This window comes from Balaenoptera borealis, assembly GCF_965194805.1.
Source record: "Balaenoptera borealis genome assembly, chromosome: 19".
NCBI lineage: Eukaryota > Metazoa > Chordata > Mammalia > Artiodactyla > Balaenopteridae > Balaenoptera > Balaenoptera borealis.
This window is the reverse complement of record NC_138878.1, coordinates 10,291,299-10,310,320: the sequence shown is the minus strand read 5'-3', so window position 1 is coordinate 10,310,320 and position 19,022 is coordinate 10,291,299. Positions and strand designations below refer to the sequence as shown.

General features: G+C 37.0%; 1 long non-coding RNA gene across 14 annotated transcripts in view; it reads right to left on the bottom strand.

Moving 5' to 3' along the window:
• Nucleotides 1-11,153: 11,153 nt before the first annotated feature.
• Nucleotides 11,154-19,022, bottom strand: part of LOC309616167 — a 222,933-nt gene continuing 215,064 nt past the window's right edge. For 6 of the 14 annotated variants that reach the window (XR_014237312.1, XR_014237313.1, XR_014237315.1 and 3 more), the window contains one exon: nucleotides 11,156-19,006. This is a non-coding gene — a long non-coding RNA (uncharacterized lncRNA). Of the gene's footprint in view, nucleotides 19,007-19,022 lie in introns of all 14 variants that reach the window. The other 8 variants (XR_014237314.1, XR_014237321.1, XR_014237322.1 and 5 more) reach the window with 4 other exon arrangements.

Here is a 19,022-nt window from a genome sequence, read left to right as displayed (position 1 = left end):
GAATTTAGAAAAATGGTACAGATGAACCTATTTGCAGTGCAGGAATAGAGACGCAGATGTAGAGAATGGACGTGTGGCTACAGGGAGGGAAGGGGAGGGTGGGATGAATTGGGAGATTAGGATGAAATTTCTTCAGACATGTATATCCTGTTTTCAGAAGATGATTTAATCAATTTCATTTCACAAAATTGATTTGATTGCTTAGACTTGACTCGATTGACATTCAGTGATTCAAACAATACCTTGAAAAAAAGCCAGGTGACTTGATCTGCCATAGGAGTTATTTTCAGGGTACCCCATTCTCGTGGTGGTACTCATGACTTCTGTTGGTGCTGGCCTGTGCCCAGGCATGGCTTGGGATAAAAGCTTGAAGAGCTATTCCATTCACATACAGTGCTAACACGTAAAGAGACTCACTCTTCAGAATCATTTTATTAATATACTCTAGGGTGTGAAGGAATGTTGAAGTTATCTTTGGTAGTGCATAGTCTCCAAAGATTTCTGCCATTTCTTCCCTCCCTTTGCCCACATGCTGCTTCTTATGTCAAGAGATGGGGTCCAAGTCCACCCCTATCCCCAGCCCTCTTGAGTTTGTGCTGTCCTTAGTGACTTGATTGACAAATAGAATGCAGTGGAATGGATGTTCTGGGATTTTGGAGGCTAGTTACAAGATTCTGGCAGATTCCATCTTAGTCTTGTTCTGGGAAAAACCAGGCCATGTAAGGATTCCCTGCCATTCCTCAGATGTTCCCACATCCTTACTGAGACACTTGACATGTGAATCTCCAGTTCCAGCCACCATCTGACGGCTGGTTTGTATGAGACCCCAAGTGTGAATTGGCTAGCTGAGCCCTGTCAACCCACATAACTGTAACAAATAGTAATAATTTATTGGGTTAAGCCCCTGTGTTTGGAGGTGGTAGGTTATGCAGCTGTATGTAACCAAACATCTTGACTTCAAATGAGAATATTTAGTGTTTTATTCTATCCATTCAGCATTTAAAACATTCTCCAAAAGTATCTTCTTGGCATGTTTCTTGTTGTTGTTCATCTAATTAGCACCCTGTTAAACTAAATGCCAAGAGTGTCTTGTCTTCAGGCTACATTTCTTGTGTAGGTGTGTGTTTTCTGCAGGGCTGTCAGCTCTACGATGCTACAAGCTTCTCAATTCTTTTAAGACTGCTGCACACATTATTTTCTGGCATGCTTTCTTTATATCCTCTTTGCTGTCTGTCCCTGAACTATTTATAGGAAAAATTGATGTAGGGGAGGAAGCCAAAAAGAGAGCCTACAAGTAATATCAAAGTGGAATATGTATTTATTGCTCTCCATGTCATATTAGCTGTTAATAACACAATCTGGTGATTCTCTCCTCAGATCAATTTCCTCAAAATGTACTATAGTTTCTCCTCTGTAAGACTGAAATATTGGCTTCAATTTGCATTTTTCCTGATTACCAGTGAGGTAGAACATTTTCTTTCATTGTGTTTACTGCTTTTCAGGTGAATTGCACATACATATTTTGTACATTACTGATTTTTAGGATTTCTTTATACAGGCTGCTTGAATAAGCTCCTTGTCTATGTCTTGTGTTTTGAATCTGTTTGTAATTTATTTTATGGCACAGATGTAGCAGGATTTCCTTTATGATTAGGCTTCTTTAAGAAAATCTTCCTTACCCATAAATCCTAAGGATAATTACCTATGTATTTTCTAGACATTTTAGATTAGCTTTACTCATTGAGTGTTTAGAATATTTGGGCTTAACTTTAGTATGTGATATGAACAAGGATATATATTTTTTCCTATGGATGTTCAATTCTCCCATTAGTATTTAATAAAAAGCCATCATTTCCCAGTGGTTTGTAAAACCACCTCTTTCATAAACCAAGTCTCCACCCATGCACCTGAGTATGTGCCTGAGCTCAGCTTTCTCTTATTCTGTCTCTGACTATCTATGAATACCATGCTCCTTAAAAAGACAATATTTTAAAATTGTGTTTCTAGATACCTCACAGCATGTTTTCTTTGCTGTTGTGAATGTAAATGTTTTATTACATTTTGATTAGTGAGTAATTAATCATTGCTCTTGACTTCAGTGTATCAAAGGAAATTGCATTTGTAACCGAAAGCAGTGATGCTGTTGCTGGCTGGTCTGGTTTTTAACCCCAGCACTACCACCTGCTATTGAGTGACTTAGAATTCTGCCCATTTTCTGCCTTAAGCAGTCTGAGGCTAAGTTAAGAAAAGCAATCACGTTTAGGGTTATACTGCTAAATCACTTTAAAGTCCCTTTGAACTGTATCATTTGCTAATTCTCTGTGGAGCAGACATTGCCAATTTGAGATAGCAAGTAGTTCAGTTAAATGAAAGGAAAATGTTATGATTAATCTTGATAGTTGCCAGGAGTTTTGCTAAATGACATAAGCTATTATTATATTGTGATTGGTCCAGCCGACGGACTAGGAAAAATAGTATATTTAAATTGAAAGTGAAGTATGCTTTCCACCGTATCGTGTCACTTGAGTTTCACTTCAGTTCTAGCACATTTAATATAACATTTTTCTCATTCTGTGTACATCTGCACACACTTTTACCTGATACTCTGCTTTTATATCAAAAAAAGGTTTTCCAATTTAACCATTATTTCTGAAATCCTTTTGGCTTTTTATGTGGATAAATACTACACCCCCACCGTAAGTTAATAAATCTCCCTTTAATACTGGGTCTTTGTCTTCAGAGCACATGTAAGGATTACATTTCTGAAAACCCTTGTGGTTGATTGAAGTCATGTGACTTGGGATGAGTTACTAGCAGTAGTTAATGTATGTCTTTGAGTCAGAGAATTTAATTGTTGGTTTGATACCCTCCAGCGATTATTCCCCCCTTTGGTAATATTTGAAAGGATTGCTGCCCCACTGGCTTGTATCTCTGAGTGAATAAGATGTTCAGAGTCGCCTGCTGCCTGTGATGGCAGAAAATATAACTAAGGCACTGAGATGTGGGGTTATTGCCAAACCTGGCCCATTCTAACTATTATAAATAACAGTATCTAGAAGAGAAGTCTGACTTAATGAAAACTAATATATGTGGCATTAGCATAATAGTTATTAGGCAGACTGGAAGTAAACTGATATTGAAGGCTGTAATAATGGCTATTCTTCTTATTCTATGATGAAAATTTTGGTAAATCTGTAGTTTAAATAATTTGTGAGACAGGGACTTCCCTGGTGGTGCAGTGGTGAAGAATCCGCCTGCCAATGCAGGGGACACGGGTTTGAGCCCTGGTCCGGAAAGACCCCACATGCCGCAGAGCAACTAAGCCCGTGAGCCACAACTACTGAGCCTGCGCTCTAAAGCCCCACAGTTACTGAGCCCACGTGCCACAACTACTGAAGTCCTCATGCCTAAAGCTCATGCTCCACAACAGGAGAAGCCACCACAATGAGAAGCCCACGCACCGCAACAAAGGGTAGCCCCTGCTGGCCTCAACTAGAGAAAGCCCGTGCGCAGCAATGAAGACCCAATGCAGCCAAAAATAAATAAATAAATAGATAGATAGATAGATAAATAAATAAATAAAAAATTTGTGAGACAAAAGACCATAGAGACTATGTAGACTTGGAAGAGGTAACTGCTTTTTATCATCAAGTGGTGAAAGATAAATTTCAGAAGGTCTTTGTTCAATAAAGGATGATTGAGCTTAGGCAGCAAGGATCAAATCAAAGGCACGATTCTTACCCATTGTAAAACTTCTAAGTGGATTAAAAAGACACCTTGTGAATTTTTTAGGCCGAGCGAGTGTGTGTGTGTGTGTGTGTGTGTGTGTGTGTGTGTGTTTAGGAAAATCAAATATATCTTTTGACAAGTTCTTTTGATTTTAAAAAGGTCGTGCTTTCTAGATGAGTTATTTCTAGTAGATCCCAAACTGATTTGGCCATAGCAACAGCATATACCTTTAACAAAATTTCTCTGATTAAACGGATTCAAAAGAAACCTCAATTTCTCATATGGTTAATTTATTGGGTTTTCTTATTCCTAAATAAGGATTTTTTTCTCTGTTGTAAATATTTCTGTTAATTTTCCTTCCAAACTTGTGTGATCCCTTCTGGCAACAAATTGATTTCATTCAGTAGTTACCCAGAATTTCTCACATGGGAGACAGTGATTTTCAGAGACGTTCGCATCATCTTAATAACAAAAATCCATACTTAAACAAATATTTTTGTACATCCTAAGCCAAGGGGCTACTCAAATTGGCTATTGTAATTTCCTATAGTACCTGGGTGAATGTATTTTTCTTTTGAATAATTTCATTTTGGGATTGTTAATAGCTAGTTTAGAGAAATACATTTGATTTTTAAAATATTATTCTAGTATCCTGCTGTCTTGTTGAACTAGTTTAATAGAGTTTTTAGTCCTTACAATTTTATGTATAAAAGATCATGCCATCTTTGAATAGACATGTCTTCTAACTTTCAATCTGTATGAATTTTCTTTCTTTTCCTTGCCTAATTGCCCTGACTAGATTCTCTAGTAAAACATTAAATAAAAGTTTTTTTTTTTTCTGGAGCAGTTTGAGGTTCACATCAAAATGAGAGGAAGGTACAGAGATGTCCCATATACCTCATACCTATACTTGCATAGCTTCCTGCGTTATCAGCAGCTCCCACCACAGTGGTATATTGCTTACAACTGATGAACCTATGATGACACATCATTATCACCCAAAGTCCATGGTTTTCATTAAGGTTCACTCTTGGTGTTCATTCTATGGATTTGGACAAATGTATAATGACATATATCCATCATTATAATATCATATGGAGTATTTTCACTGGCCTAAAAATCCTCTGTGTTCTGCCTATTCATCCCTCCCTCCCCAAATCCCTGGCAACCAGTGATCTTTTTACTGTTTCCAAAATGTCATATAGTTAGTATCATACAATATGTAACTTTTTTCAGATTGGCTTCTTTCACTTAGTAATAGGCATTTAAATTTCCTCTATGTCTTTTCATGGCTTAATGGCTCATTTGTTTTTAGTATTGAATATTATTCCATTGTCTAGATGTACCAGTTTATTTATCCATTACCTACTGAAGAGCATCTTGGTTGCTTCCAAGTTTTGGCAATTATGGATGAAGCTGCTAAAACATCCACATACTGGTTTTTGTGTGGACATAAGTTTTCAACTCCTTTGGGTAACTACCAAGGAGTGCAATTGCTAGATCATATTGTTAGAGGATGCTTTTTAAAAATTTTATTGGAGTATAGTTGACTTAAAATGTTGTGTTAGTTTCAGGTGTACAGCGAAGTGAATCAGTTATACATATGCATTTATCTATTCTTTTTCAGATTCTTCCCCATATAGGTCATTACAGAATATTGAGTAGAGTTCCCTGTGCTGTACAGTAGGTCCTTGTTGATTATCTGTTTTATATACAGTAGTGTGTATATGTTAACCCCAATCTCCTAATTTATCACTTCCCCTCATGCTTCCCCTTTGGTAACCATAAGTTTGATTTCGAGATCTGTGAGTTTGTTTTTGTTTTGTAAATAAGTTCATTTGTATCATTTTTTATTAGATTCCACATATAAGAGATACCATGTTATTTGTCTTTCTCTGTCTGACTTCACTTAGTATGATAATCTCTAGGTACATCTGTGTTGCTGCAAATGACATTATTTCGTTCCTTTTTATGGCTGAGTAATATTCCATTATATATATATGTGTGTGTGTGTGTGTCTGTGTATACACACACACACACCGCATCTTCTTTATCCATTCATCTGTCAGTGGACATTTAGGTTGCTTTCATGTCTTGGCTATTTTAAGTAGTGCTGCAGTGAACATTGGGGTGCATGTATCTTTTTGAATTATGGTTTTTTCTGGATATATGTCCAGGGGTGGGATTGCTGGGTCATATGGTAGTTCTGTTGTTAGTTTTTTAAGGAACCTCCATACTGTTTTCCATAGTGGTTTTACCAATTTACATTCCCACCAACAGTGCAAGAGGGTTCCCTTTTCTCCACACCCTCTCCAGCATTTACTGTTTGTAGATTTTTTGATGATGGCCATTCTGACGAGTGTAACATGATACCTTTTGATTTGCATTTCTCTGATAAATAGTGATGTTGAGCATCTTTTCATGTACTTTTTGGTCATCTGTATGTCTTCTTTGGAGAAATGTCTATTTAGATCTTCTGCCCATTTTTTGATTGGGTTGTTCATTTTTGATATTGAGGTGCATGAGCTGTTTCTATATTTTGGAGATTAATCCCTTGTCGGTCGCATCATTCGTAAATATTTTCTCCCAATCTGTGGGTTGTCTTTTAGTTTTGTTTATAGTTTCCTTTACTGTGCAAAAGCTTTTAAGTTTAATTAGGTCCCATTTATTTATTTTTGTTTTTATTTTCATTAGTCTAGGAGGTGGATCCAAAAAAGATCTTGCTGTGATTTATGTCATAGAGTGTTCTGCCTATGTTTTCCTCTAAGAGTTTTATAGTGTCTGGTCTTACATTTAGATCTTTAGTCCATTTTGAGTTTATTTTTGTGTATGGTGTTAGGGAGTGTTCTAATTTCATTCTTTTACATGTAGCTGTCCAGTTTTCCCAGCACTGATTATTGAAGAGACTGTCTTTTGTCCATTGTATATTCTTGCCTCCTTTGTTATAGATTAGTTGACCATAGGTGCCTGGGTTTATCTCTGGACTTTGTATCCTGTTCCATTGATCTATATTTTTGTTTTTGTGCCAGTACCATACTGTTTTGATGACTGTAGTTTTGTAGCATAGGCGGAAGTCAGGGAGCCTGATTCCTCCAGCTCCGTTTTTCTCTCTCAAGATTGCTTTGGCTATTCAGGGTCTTTTGTGTTTCCATACAAATTATAAATTTTTTTGTTCTAGTTCTGTGAAAAATGCCATTGGTAATTTGATAGGGATTGCATTGAATCTGTAGATTGCTTTAGGTAGTATAGTCACTTTGACAATATTGATTCTTCCAATCCAAGAACATGGTATATTTCTCCAATTGTGTCATGTTTGATTTCTTTCATTAGCATCTTATAGTTTTCTGAGTACAGGTCTTTTGCCTCCTTAGGTAGGTTAATTCCTAGGTATTGTATTCTTTTTGATGTGATGGTTAATGGGATTGTTTCCTTAATTTCTCTTTCTGATCTTTCATTGTTAGTATGTAGAAATGCAACAGATTTCTGTGTATTAATTTTGTATCCTGCAACTTTACCAAATTCATTGATGAGCTCTAGTAGTTTTCTGGTAGCATCTTTAGGATTTTCTATGTATAGTATCATGCCATCTGCAAACAGTGACAGTTTTACTTCTTCTTTTCCAGTTTGGATTCCTTTTATTCCTTTTTCTTCTTTTTTCTTCTCCGAATGCTGTGGCTAGGACTTCCAAAACTATGTTGAATAAAAATGGTGAGAGTGGGCATCCTTGTCTTGTTCCTGATCTTAGAGGAAATGCTTTCAGCTTTTCACCATTGAGAATGATGTTAGCTGTGGGTCTGTCATATATGGCCTTTATTATGTTGAGGTAGGTTCCCTCTATGCCCACTTTCTGGAGAGTTTTTATCATAAATGGGTGTTGGATTTTGTCAAAAGCTCTTTCTGCATCTATTGAGATGATCATATTGTTTTTATTCTTCAGTTTGCTAATGTGTTGTATCACATTGATTGATTTGTATATGTTGAAGAATCCTTCTCTCCCTGGAATAAATCTCACTTGATCATGGTGTATGATCCTTTTAATACATTGTTGGATTCAGTTCAGGGTTTTTGCGTCTATGTTCATCAGTGATATTGGCCTGTAATTTTCTTTTTTGTGTGATATCTTTGTTTGGTTTTGGTATCAAGGCGATGGTGGCCTCATAGAATGAGCTTGGGAGTGTTCCTTCCTCTGCAGTTTTTTGCAAAAGTTTCAGAAGGATACGTGTTAACTCTTCTCTAAATGTTTGATAGAATTTGCCTGTGAAGCCATCTGGTCTGGGTCTTTTGTTTGTTGGAAGTTTTTTAATAACAGTTTCAATTTCAGTACTTGTGTTTGCTCTGTTCATTTTTTCTATTTCTTCCTGATTCATTCTTAGGAGATTGTACTTTTCTAAGAATTTGTCCATTTCTTCTAGGTTGTCCATTTTATTGGCATATAGTTGCTTGTAGTAGAGGATGTTTAGTTTTGTAAGAAGCCGCCAAACTGTCCTCCAAAGTGGCTGTGCCATTTTGCATTCCTATCAGCAGTGAATGGGAGACATTATAGCTCCACATCCTCACCAGGATTTGGTGTTGTCAGTGTTCTGAATTTGGGATATTCTAGTAGGTTTGTTTGCATTTCCCTGATGACATATGATGTGGAATATCTTTTGATATGCTTATTTGCCATCTGTATATCTTCTTTGGTGAGATGTCTGTTAATGACTGGCCTATTTTTTAATCAGGATTTTTAATTTACTCTTGAGTTTTACAAGTTCTGTGTATATTGGGGGTAACAGTCCTTTATCAGATGTGTCTTTTGCAAATATTTTCTCCCAGAATGGGGCTTTTCTCTTATTCTCTTGACATTGTCTTTTCTCTAGTGAGTTTTTAACTTCAGTTGTTATACTTTTCAACTCCAGAGTTTGCATTTCTTTTTTAAAAAATAAGTTCTATCTTCTTATTGTTATTTTCTATTTGATGAGACACTGTTATCATATCTTAACAGTTTTTTTTTAACATTTATTGGAGTATAATTGCTTTACAATGGTGTGTTAGATTCGGCTTTATAAGAAAGTGCATCAGCTATACATACACGTATATCCCCATATCTCCTCCCTCTTGCGTCTCCCTTCCACCCTCCCTATCCCACCCCTCTAGGTGGTCACAAAGCACCGAGCCAATCTCCCTATGCTATGCGGCTGCTTCCCACTAGCTATCTATTTTACATTTGGTAGTGTATACAAGTCCATGCCACTCTCTCACTTCGTCCCAGCTTACCCTTCCCCCACCCCGTGTCCTTAAGTCCATTCTCTGTGTCTGCATCTTTATTCCTGTCCTGGCCCTAGGTTCTTCAGAACCATTTTTTTAGATTCCATATACATGTGTTAGCATACAGTATTTCTTTTTCTCTTTCTGACTTATTTTACTCTGTATGAAAGACTCTAGGTCCATCCACCTCACTACAGATAACTCAATTTTGTTTCTTTTTATGGCTGAGTAATATTCCATTGTATATATGTGCCACATCTTCTTTATCCATTCATCTGTCGATGGACACTTAGGTTGCTTCCATGTCCTGGCTATTGCAAATAGAGCTGCAATGAACATTTTGGTACATGACTCTTTTTGAATTATGGTTTTCTCCAGGTATATGCCCAGTAGTGGGATTGCTGGGTCATATGGTAGTTCTATTTTAGTATTTTAAGGAACCTCCATACTGTTCTCCATAGTGGCTGTATCAATTTACATTCCCACCAACAGTGCAAGAGGGTTCCCTTTTCTCCACACCCTCTCCAGCATTTATTGTTTGTAGATATTTTGATGATGGCCATTCTGACTGGTGTGAGGTGATACCTCATTGTAGTTTGATGTGCATTTCTCTAATTAGTGACGTTGAGCATTCTTTCATGTGTTTGTTGGCAATCAGTATATCATCTTTGGAGAAATGTCTATTTAGATCTTCTGCCCATTTTTGGATTGGGTTGTTTGTTTTTTTGATATTGAGCTTCATGAGCAGCTTGTAAATTTTGGAGATTAATCCTTTGTCAGTTGTTTCATTTGCAAATATTTTCTCCCATTCTGCGGGTTCTCTTTTCATCTTGTTTATGGTTTCCTTTGCTGGGCAAAAGCTTTTAAGTTTCATTAGGTTCCATTTGTTTATTTTTGTTTTTATTTCCATTTCTCTAGGAGGTGGGCCAAAAAGGATCTTGCTGTGATTTATGTCATAGAGTGTTCTGCCTATGTTTTCCTCTAAGAGTTTTATAGTGTCTGGACTTACATTTAGGTCTTTAATCCATTTTGAGTTTATTTTTGTGTATGGTGTTAGGGAGTGTTCTAATTTCATTCTTTTACATGTAGCTGTCCAGTTTTTCCAGCCCCACTTATTGAAGAGACTGTCTTTTCTCCATTGTATATTCTTGCCTCCTTTATCAAAAATAAGGTGACCATACTTGTGTGGGTTTATCTCTGGGCTTTCTGTCCTGTTCCATTGATCTATATTTCTGTTTTTGTGCCAGTACCATACTGTCTTGATTACTGTAGCTTTGTAGTATAGTCTGAAGTCAGGGAGCCTGATTCCTCCAGCTCCGTTTTTCTTTCTCAAGATTCCTTTGGCTATTTGGGGTCTTTCGTGCTTCCATACAGATTGTGAAATTTTTGTTCTACTTCTGTGAAAAATGCCATGGTAGTTTGATAGGGATTGCATCGAATCTGTAGATTGCTTTGGGTACTATAGTCATTTTCACAGTGTTGATTCTTCCAATCCAAGAACATGGTATATCTCTCCATCTGTTTGTATCATCTTTAATTTCTTTCATCAGCGCCTTATAGTTTTCTGCATACAGGTCTTTTGTCTCCTTAGGTAGGTTTATTCCTCGGTATTTTATTCTTTTTGTCGCCATGGTAAATGGGAGTGTTTCCTTAATTTCACTTTCAGATTTTTCATCATTAGTGTATAGGAATGCAAGAGACTTCTGTGCATTAATTTTGTATCCTCCTACTTTACCAAATTCATTGATTAGCTCTAGTAGTTTTCTGGTAGCGTCTTAGGTTTCTCTATGTATAGTATCATGTCATCTGCAAACAGTGACAGCTTTACTTCTTCTTTTCTGATTTGGATTCCTTTTATTTCTTTTTCTTCTCTGATTGCTGTGGCTAAAAATTCCAAACTGTGTTGAATAGTAGTGGTGAGAGTGGGCAACCTTGTCTTGTTCCTGATCTTAGTGGAAACGGTTTCAGTTTTTCACCATTGAGAACGATGTTGGCTTTGGGTTTGTCATATATGGTCTTTATTATGTTGAGGTAAGTTCCCTGTATGCCTACTTTCCAGAGGGTTTTTATCATAAATGGGTGTTGAATTTTGTCAAAAGCTTTCTCTGCATCTATTAAGATGATCATATGGTTTTTATTCTTCAATTTGTTAATATGGTGTATCACATTGATTGATTTGCGGATATTGAAGAATCCTTTCATTCCTGGGATATACCCCACTTGATCATGGTGTATGATCCTTTTAATGTGCTGTTGGATTCTGTTTGCTAGTATTTTGCTGAGGATGTTTGCATCTACGTTCATCAGTGATATTGGCCTGTAGTTTTCTTTCTTTGTGACATCTTTGTGTGGTTTTGGTGTCCGGGTGATGTTGGCCACGTAGAATGAGTTGGAGAGTGTTCCTCCCTCTGCTATATTTTGGAAGAGTTTGAGAAGGATGGGTGTTAGCTCTTCTTAAATGTTTGATAGAATTCACCTGTGAAGCCATCTGGTCCTGGTCTTTTGTTTGTTGGAAGATTTTTAATCACAGTCTCAATTTCAGTGCTTGTGATTGGTCTGTTTATATTTTCTGTTTCTTCCTGGTTCAGTCTCAGAAGGCTGTGCTTTTCTAAGAATTTGTCCAACTCTTCCAGGTTGTCCATTTTATTGGCATATAGTTGCTTGTAGTAATTTCTCATGATCCTTTGTATTTCTGCAGGGTCAGTTGTTACTTCTTTTTTATTTCTAATTCTATTGATTTGAGTCTTCTCCCTTTTCTTTATGAGTCTGGCTAATGGTTTATCAATTTTGTTTATCTTCTCAAAGAACCAGCTTTTAGTTTTATTGATCTTTGCTATCGTTTCCTTCATTTCTTTTTCATTTATTTCTAATCTGATCTTTATGATTTCTTTCCTTCTGCTAACTTTGGAGGGTTTTTTGTTCTTCTTTCTCTAATTGCTTTAGGTGTAAGGTTAGGTTGTTTATTTGATATGTTTCTTGTTTCTTGAGGTAGGATTGTATTGCTATAAACTTCCCTTTTAGAACTGCTTTTGCTGCATCCCGTAGGTTTTGGGTCATTGTGTTTTCATTGTCATTTGTTTCTAGGTATTTTTTGATTTCTTCTTTGATTTCTTCAGTGATCTCTTGGTTATTAAGTAGTGTATTGTTTAGCATCCATGTGTTTGTATTTTTTACTGATTTTTTCCTGTAATTGATATCTAGTCTCATAGAGTTGTGGTTGGAAAAGATACTTGATATGATTTCAATTTTCTTAAATTTATCAAGGCTTGATTTGTGACCCAAGATATGATCTGTCCTGGAGAATGTTCCATGAGCACTTGAGAAGAAAGTGTATTCTGTTGTTTTTAGATAGAATGTCCTATAAATATCAATTAAGTCCATCTTGTTTAATGTATCATTTAAAGCTTGTGTTTCCTTATTTATTTTCATTTTGGATGATCTGTCCATTGGTGAAAGTGGGGTGTTAAAGTCCCCTACTATGATTGTGTTACTGTCGATTTCCCCTTTTATGGCTTTTAGCATTATCTTTAATTTTTTTAAAATGTTTTCTGGTTCTCGTAACAGTTATAATGTCTAATAACATATCCATAATGTCTGAAGTCTGGGGTCAGATTTTGAAAAAAAACTATATTTTAGTCTGAAAGGTGTTGGATTTTATCAAATGCTGCCTAAGCATTACCTCTGAGTCAGCATGAGCCACATTTTGCTGAGGTTGTCCTTTTGCTGAGGTTGGCCCTCTTGGCCAGCTAGATTTTATCCTCTACCATGTTATGTGTGTATGCCTTAGAGGCTAATACTATAGTTCAAGTTTAGGTTTTTCCCCTCTACTCAGGCCAGTAGCTTGGAACGCCCTCTCCAGTCACTCCTGGAAGGGCAAGTCTTGGGCATGCATGCAGTATTCCAGACTGCCAGGGATGGTCGTGATTTTCTTTTGAAGCCCAGATTCCTAAGGGTTGCCCCTGGATCAGAGTTGCTAATTGTTCAGCCAGTGTTTGCTCAGACCTTGTGCTTGATCCCTTAGTGACAGTGAGGCTTCCGTCCTGTTGATGGATCTGTGTGTGACGTGGGGAATGTTTTTAGTCTTTGTCATGCTGTGTTCTCATTGGTCCTCAGTGGTGCAGCCTAGCACGTGTAAACAGCCTTCTCAACCCCCAGTACTGACTGTGAAGCCAGGATGACTCTAATTGCCTATATCTTTCCTTGATCCTCTCTGTTAAACTTCTAAGTGTTCTGACGTTTTGCTTTTGGCCATCATTATCAAGGAGCCCCATGTTCCCTCTTAAACACCCTCCACCAAGATCTCCATTGCTTCATCAATCTCTTTAGTTGGAGCCTTCTCCACGTTCTTTTCCAAACACAGTCGGTCCCCTCAGGCAGAACAGCAGAGCACATCATGTATAGAGCCTGCTTTTGTTCCCTGGCAGAACCTCTGGGCCACTGTACAGGAGCTGGGGGTAAGGACAGTGGTCCCCTTCTCCCATGTGACACCTGTAAAAGCAGGTGCTGGGTGGGTAGTATAACCTAATGGGCTTGGCTTCTCCCTCCAGCATGAAAATTCTACCTTAAGAGCAAGATGGGGCAGAGACAGGGCCAAACATTCTCAACCTGCTATGTTTGGAGTAGAGCTTCCATCCCTACATGGGAGAAGGGGAGCCTGGTCCTTTCAGCCACACCTTCCAGGAAAAGAGTTTCTGCAACCAGGAGCCAAAGGAAATTAGGAATGCTGGTGACTTACCCCTTTTGCAATGAACTGTAGTTTTAGCCAGTGAACTGGGGGTGGTGGGGAGAGGGAACCCTATATTTTCAGCTGCACCACAAAGAATAGTGCATCTGTCTACTGGGGGATGTGAGAGGGAATGGGTCGTGGCTCAAATGCCACAGATTTTCACTCTTCTTATCAAGTACCCAGCCTTGATTTCTATATCCCAGGTCTCACTAGGAATCAAGGATTCTCGTAGAAAAGCCTGATGTCAGGGTTGGGATAGGAAAAGTGCAAGATAAGCCTGGAACATCTTATTGTGCCAAAAAATAAATCAGTGTTTGAAATATCATGAGGACATGTCACAAGCCAGTTTGAAGGGGCTCCCTGTGGCAAAATCTGGAACAATCTGAGCACCAGAATAATGATAGTAACAGAATTCAGAAAATAACACATGTAAATATAAATCTATACTGATAAAAAAAAATGGGGGAAAAGAGGAAGCTCTGTAGAAGAATTCTATAAATTTTATTATTCTGTAAGAATAATAAATACAGAAATAATGCTTTATTATAAAATCACCTTTCTGCCACCATCATACTAAGGATTGATTCAGGCAAGATCATTAATAGATGCTAAAAATAGTGGATGAAATTTGAATGAACAGAATATTTACATAATCTCAAAGTTTCTCCTTTGAGTTACTAATTAATCACAAGGGAAAAAAAAGAGTAACTTTATAGGGAAAAAACCTGGTAGACACCACCTACTGAAGTGATCAACTTAGCATCACCCATAAATGGACAAACTGATATCTTGTGTCTTCTAGAATAATTCCCTGGGAGGACACAGCATTGCATCTGTGATGCTCCTGCTAAGAATGCATGGCCTGGATCTAGTCGTGAGGAAACATCAGGCAAATATAACTTGAAGGACTTTCAATAATTGGTCTGTGTTCTTCAAAAATCTTAAAATCATTAAAGAAAAGAAAGGCTGCTAGGAATTCACCGGCGGTCCAGTGGTTAAGACTCCGTGCTTCCACTGCAGGGGGCCTGGGTTTGATCCCCGGTCGGGGAACTAAGATCCCACAAGCACACGGCCAAAAAAAATAAAAAGAAAAAAAGGTTGAAAATTGATTCTGGATTGGACTTGGACCAAGAAAAAAATTGTTATGAGGGATATGATTAGGACAATTGGTACTACACAATTTGAATATGAACTGTGGAATACATAATAGTATTGAGTCAGTATTAAGTACCCTGAGTTTGATAAATATACTGTGACTACATAAGAGAAAATCCATATTTTAGGAAGAAAGTCACAATTTATTTGCGGAAAAAGAGAGGTGATGTCTATAAATTATACCCGAATCATTCAGAAATGTTTATGTAACCAGAATATGTTTATAACAAGAGTCATTAGAAAAGTATATAGTATTTGACCCAGAAATACCACCATATGAAATTTATTTGTCCTAAAATAAATGGAGAAAATCCATTCGTATCACTATTCAACTACAGGTTAATTTCATTTATTTTTAATTGAAGTATAGTTGATTTACAAAGTTGTGCTAATTTCTGCTGTACAGCAAAGTGACTCAGTTATACACATATATACATTCTTTTTTAATATTCTTTTCCATTATGGTTTATCCCAGAAGGTTGGATATAGTTCCCTGTACTATACAGTAGGACCTTGTTGTTTATCCATTCTAAATGTAACAGTTTGCCTCTGCTAACCCCAGACTCCCAGTGCATCCCTCTCCCTCCCACCTTCCCCCTTGGCAACCACAAGTCTGTTCTCTATGTCTGTGAGTCTGTTTCTGTTTTGTAGATAGGTTCATTTATGCCATATTTTAGATTCCACATATAAGTGATATCATATGGTATTTCTCTCTGACTTACTTCACTTAGTATGATAATCTCTAGGTCCATACATGTTGCTGCAAATGGCATTATTTCATTCGTTCTTATGGCTGAGTAGTATTCCATTGTATATATTTACCATATCTTCTTTATCCATTCCTCTGTCCATGGACATTTAGGTTGTTTTCAAGTCTTGGCTATTGTGAATAGTGCTGCTATGAGCACAGGGGTGCATGTATCTTTTTGAATTATAGTTTTGTCTGGATATATGCCCAGGAGTGGGATTGCTGGATCATATGGAAACTCTTTTTTAAAGGAACCTCCATACTGTTCTCCATAGTGGCTATGCCAACTTGCATTCCCACCAACAGTGTAGGAGGGTTCCCTTTCTCCACACCCTCTCCAGCATTTGTTATTTGAACTACAGGTTAATTTTAATAATTTGTTTTAAATAGGAACAGGTTAAATTTCTACTACCCAGAACGAAAGAATGGTTAGGAAACTCTGCTTCATCGACTTGGCATAATATGAATCCACTCAATACCATTACAAAATGTATGGTAATGGCAAAAATGCTTATGTTAACATAATCATATAAAAACATTGATAGCTGTATAAAATTAGTATGTGAGCTTGGAGCTGAAAGAAATTTGCAAATAATTTAATTCGTGATGGAATTCATTTTTCTTTATCTTCTTTATTCCTGCGTTAATGTTCTTTCATAAAATGAGAATAAAAATAGTGAAGAGATCTGTTTGTTTTAAAGTCCAGCACAAATATACTGCAAATGTTCTGAGTCTATAGTCATTGAATTCAAGTGAATTCATTTTTATGGGCATTAAAGGAAATGGAAACAATGATGGTTGTAGTGTTCAACCAATTCAGATTGAGGATGGATTACCAGTTTGTTAAGAAAATATAACCACCTTCTCACACAGCCCCAGAGAGCCCACAGTGAGTCCGTGAAAAAAGACTACTCCACTTTATTTCCTTTTTTAGAGGAGCAGGTGTAGATAAAAAAGCACGTCCCAAGTTCTCTTTGCTTTGTTTGACATAATTGAGCTCAGTTGGATACATTCATGATGTGTACACTAGGCAGTGGTGGAGGAAACAAAGGTTTTGGGAAGGAATTTTTTGAAGAAGCTCAAACTACAACAACAAACAAACAAGCCAACCTCATTTGCAAACCACTAGTGTTATAGTCATGAGAACAGAAAATTAAAAGGAGGCAAAAGAAAGGAAAAAATACTCAGTTTCTGCTTTTGTATTGACATAAAAAGATCAGACGTAAGACAGTTGTTCTAAGCAATTATGAAAAAAGAAAATGTCATCAGAAGAGTTAATATCAGATAAAATATTGACTAAATATAACTTCAGCTTCATTCTCACGAGCATATTTTCAGATCTAAATAAACTATAAGTTAATATCCTGAACCTAGGTTTCAAAAGGACTGCAAAATCCACTGGAGCCAGTACAAAACAAAACAAGACCATTTTAAAAGTTGGGTTTGTTTATTTGTCAGCTTCAAAAACATACCAGTGAAGAATTTTCCCTGAGTAGTTAGTTAGACAAGGGGAAAGTCCTGGGTTTCAAAGGCTTAGAAGAGGATTTCATGGTGGGCTTTCCGATTAAGGATCGAAAGCAGATAGGGTAATGCGTCCATAGGTCTATTCATGATTAGTTAAAACAAATCGCATTGCTCCTTGGTCAGGAAAGAGTCTCCAGTCAGGTCCAATGCCAGGCTAGCATACGTGGGGGTCACTCAAACTTGGTGATTCTTTAAAAATGCCAGCTGGTTAGAATTTTAGTGAAATAGTTTTCATTTTGATATCTCCTAGGCAAGTGCTGCTGTAAGGGAAAACTTTTCCTTTTACACAATTATAATTAAAGAAAGCTTTCTAGTAGATTGATCTTGGAGAAGTAATGGGATATAATATTGTCAAAAGTGTTTATTCCCAGCTAAATTACATTGGAGAAAGTCTATTTCAAAAGCCATTCAATCCGTGAGTTACATAAGCAATGACTAAAAATGACTAAAGGGGATAATCTCGAAGGAGAGTAACAGCCCATGCTCAATCTAAATCAGAAATCAGCCATCACAAATTGATCTTTACCAATTATATAGATAGAGATACCATATGTGTGCACATACATATATATGTATACATTTACAAAATATACGTATTATAGGTATATGTAAATAAAGTTAATGTATTTGAAGTATAAGAGTAATAAAAGAAAAACCTAGGTACCTCTTATTCAGTTCAAGAAATCACACAGTCCACTCTTTCCATTGACCCCCCCCCGTTTAATCATTAACTTACTTTACTTCATAGTTTTACATACATGCATAGATGTATAAATTAAATTACTTTTAGTTTTAAGACCTAAAATCAGGTTTGATTCTGCAATCTATATTTAGTTTATAAATTTTATAACATTTCAGAAAAAAAATAAAGTATCATACTATTGATAAGGTTTTAGAATCTAGGAAATATGGTCAACTAGGCATTTTTATGACCTAAAAGAATCAAATATTTAGCATTCTAAGTGGGTAGGGGGAAAAAGAATGTAATATTTATATAATATTATAGGGGAGGAAGAAGTGTAATATTTATAACAGCAAGACTTATTCTTGTAGGGGAAGGAACAAAACCTTTCTCCCGCACCTCCTAAGTTCTCTGGCTGGGACCCTGCAAAGAGAGATCCACAAGAGAAAAACAGAAGTTTATTAACATGTGTGTCTCCCATATACAAGGGAGCACTCGGTGAGGAGTAACTCGAAGGGGTGGTTAGAACTTGGGCTTACTTGGCATCTTAACAAAGAACAATACATTTTTAGAGAAGTGATAAGACAAAGGAAAGGACTTTGAGTTTCCAGGGCAGCAAACTGTGGGAAGGTAAATACATGGGGGAATAATGGAAGATAAGGGTGATTAGTCACCTCTGTTGTATAGATTCCACGCGTGCCATCTCTGGGCTCATCAGGGTCTAGAGTTTAGAGTTGTCCCGGGTGACTAACTTCTGTCCTTCCTGGTAGAGAGGAGACAGGACACCTTTACAAACTTAGGTCCTGCTTTTCGGCAAATGGGGGAACGCAGAGAGCTTTTCTTGTAGCTGCTTCTTCTCAGTTGCCATCAGCTCAAATTAATCCTTATGCCAGAGTGCCATTTTCAGGTGGCATACTCTGCTACTCTCCAGTATTCGATAAGAATTATAATAAAAACCAGGAGGATGTAGAATACGAAAAATAGGGTATGGACTCTGAAAACTAGAGTAATAATTCATTGTTATTATGCACATTATTGATCTTTGACAAGTGATTAAATAGCCATCAAGTATGTTTCCATGAATCTGTGTCATAGATCGGTTTCATTTCCTTTTTTGTTAGAAGTCGCTGTTCGTTAGTAGACTCTTCAGAGCCGAACAGTAAAGGATAATAAAGGCTCCAGGAGAAGGAGGAACCTGTGGGAGGAAATTA